The following is a 3,628-nucleotide window of genomic DNA, read 5'->3' on the forward strand; positions in this document are numbered from 1 at the left end:
AGAATGGATGCGATAAGGGAAATAGAGAGAAAAATCAAAGATGAATGGGAGAGAAGATATGAGAACAGCATAAAACAGAAGGGCAAAATATACGGCAAAATATATCCCACACTGACAAGTAGACCTTGGTTCGAGGAATATAATGGTGAAATGAAGGGCGTACATATAAGACAGATAAATCGGATAATGACGGGGCACAGCTTCAGCCGACACGCACTGGCACGCATGAAGGTGAGTTCAGCAGGGGATGGTATATGTGAAAGGTGCAATATAGAAGAGGATGACTCACATATAATCTTTATCTGCGCAAAGTACACATCAACAAGGGTTAAATACCCGATTTTACTCAAGTACACGGAAGTAGCAGATTTCTTTGCTAGGGAGAAGCCGAATGAATATGTTCATATTGTTAAATTTCTTGAGAATATTCAGATGAATCTATGAACCCATTGGGACGAATATTGGTGGCGTTGTCCTCTCCTGGACCAGCCAAGTAATTCTCCTATACTTTGGATTCCTGAAGGGGAATGGAGTAATATCAAAATCACAAAAAAAAAAAAATAAACAACAGATGAAACAAATAAACACTGGCGAATAAAATAGCAAAAAAAAAAAGAAATTTAATAAATGAAAAACAAAAAAATTGTTAAACTTGAAGTGTTTAAACAACTTTGATGCGATCATGAAAATTTATAAAATGGCAGGAATGTACGTGTGAATCAAATATTTCCGTGGACAATTAAAATAGTTTTCGTTTGTTCTTTCTTTTTTTTCAGGCTAGTATCACTTTTATATAAAAATATAATTGCAAATGGAGTGCAATATAATTTCGTGAAATTTACCCGTAGAAATGCAAGTTAAATAATTTTGAGCAGTTTACAAAATTATCTCTCAATCTGAGTATATTACAGATTGTAGGTTAGAATTTCACAAAACTTAGTTGCACGTTACCTCGGTATCAGACAGCCCTGAATCCGTATTACTTTCCTGGTGATTGCTTCTACAGTTTCGGCAACGACAGCGGCAGCGAGGCATCGGTACGAGATGACAGTGTTCCAAGTAAGTAACGATGTTTTAAAAATGCTCGATTACTTTAGCAAGACGTGTTTCTAAACTTTTGCAATATATTAGCAATAAGTTTAATGTTTTATTTTGTATAATCTTAACAAAATAACACAATTGGATCGTATGAATGAGTTGATTTAATATGTTTAACGGTTTTACATACTCGGTTAACCGACAAACCGGTTTCTCCAAAAAGTTGTTTTTTTACAAACTCTAAAGGGGGGGTCAAATTACAATACTTTGTAATAATATCAGAGTTTCGTTATCTTTAATACAAAATCGAATTTGTTGCCAAACTGTATTGAACAATTTTCATGTATTATGAAACCTATTTTTTTAGTTTATTTTCAATTTCAAATGAATTATAACGAATATTATGATGTAAAATAAAAGAAAATTAATTACAAATTAAAATCCAAAAGAAAACTATAAATAAATTGTATATTTTGTAAAGAAATTTATTTAAAAATTTTTTAAAAACTTACTATATTTCAACGTACAAAATGTTTTAGTTTTTCAGACTACAATACATATTCAAATAATACTTTGAATTAATACAAAATAACATAATGTAAAGTACCTTTAAGTAGTAGCAAAACAATAAAAAATTAATTGAAATCAAACACACTAAATGAATTTTTCATTAAATACTTTTCTGCTTTTGTTTTCTTACTTCAAAAGTATTTGTTTTAGTTTTGCTCATGTACATAAGTATTAATATTGTACAAACAAAAGATTTCGTTTGCTTTCCTACTCTGCAACGAATACTGGACGAATGGTGTGAATGTTTTTAGTTTTTTCATGTGGCATTGAATTATTTCGTTGCTTGACGTATGAAGTCATATAAAAAGACATTGTAATAAATGCAATGCACATTTGTATTATTGTTGAGTAAAGGCAATTCAGAAGCAATGGATTTGCGAATGGTCATAAAACGTGAATAGTTTCATTCTGTTCTCTGGTGTACTCTTAATAAGGTAGCCTCGTCGCTACAACAAATATAAGAATACAACAATTGTTATTGTGAAATGCAGTTTTCACTGACGGGTCCAAGATGGATACCGGCACGGGTGCCGGTGTCTATATCGCTGATATCAACATAAAACGGTCTTTCCGACTCCCTGACGAATGTAGTGTCTTCCAAGCAGATATCCTAGCGACGGAACTGATAAGGAATCATATCGATCCGGGGTCGATTGTGACAATTTATGTTGATAGCCAAGCTGCTCTTAGAGCATTGGTTTGTCACACGGTACATTCGCGCCTAGTTGTGGATTGTAGAAATGCCCTTAGGGACATTATAAGACTATTTGTCATTAGATTGTGTTGGGTGCCAGGGCACTGTAATGTGCAGGGTAATGAGGTTGCGGACGAACTAGCTAGACTGGGTTCGAACCTTGATATAGATGACAGGGAAAGGATGGTAAAACCACCCATTTGTCACTATAATAGGATGATATTCGAAAGAATACGAGACATCATTAACCAGTCCTGGAATAGTAGATTGGATTGCAAGATATCAAAGGCCCTGTGGCCAAAACTTGATATGGGTGCTACCAAAATACTTATAGGACTGGAAAGACGCAGTCTAAGGGTTCTGATAGGGTTTCTAACTGGACACTGCTCAGTTAGAACCTTTGTCAGTAAGTGGGACAGTAGTATACCGGACTATTGCAGGTTATGCGAAGATGAGGAGGAAGTAGAGATGATCGAGCATATTATCTGGCAATGTCCTAGGATACAAAACCTCAGGCTGAAATGGCTAGGGAATAGGTTCCACGGCGAACTGGGGGAAATTGCGGGACGTAACCCTCGCAACATACTAGGTTTTATCAAGGGAATTAGTCACTTCTTTGACTGGGCTTTATAGGAGGACATGGATTTTCGTTATTATTTATGATTATTTATGTATCTGTATTTTATTATCTATTCACATATCCTCTTTACCTATTTTCTTTCTTTCTTGTGTTGTTGTAGCGTTTTTGTCTTCTCTGTTTTGAATCTTCACTTCTTGAAGGGAATCACGATGGACCTTATGGTCTCCGAGTGGATATACGCCGTTTTTTACGGTGTATAACCCTTCCCAACCTAAACCTAAAAACCTATTGTGAAATAATTCCATCTGTCAAAATAAACTGCATGCGGAGAATGAAAAAGCAAAAAATAAACACAATAAAAATATGAGTTTTTCGCAAATATTTTAAATTTTAACGATTAATATTAATATAATAAATTAAACGTGGAATGTCAGAAAATCATAACTATAACTATTGGGAAGACAAATTTTGCGAAGAAAACGTGCTTTTTGTGAAAATTGGTCGTGCTAAAAATTGTTGAATCTGATTTGGAACGTATGCCGAAGCAAAAGATTTTCTTATTTTATCAAGGGAGGAGGACAACAAAGACATTTAATCACAATTTACCCAGAAAACTTATTTAAAAACTTAATTTTCTTCACTTTTTAAAGAAAACAAAGAGGAATTTTGACAGATAAGATTGTAACAGCTGATGATCAGCTGTGTTTACGAGGCTACCTTTTTATTTGAGGCGTCACGAGCAAAAA

Source organism: Lucilia sericata, unplaced genomic scaffold (assembly GCF_015586225.1).
Source record: "Lucilia sericata isolate MDLA Ls3-8-SP2 unplaced genomic scaffold, ASM1558622v1 Contig000099F_arrow, whole genome shotgun sequence".
NCBI classification, from domain to species: domain Eukaryota; kingdom Metazoa; phylum Arthropoda; class Insecta; order Diptera; family Calliphoridae; genus Lucilia; species Lucilia sericata.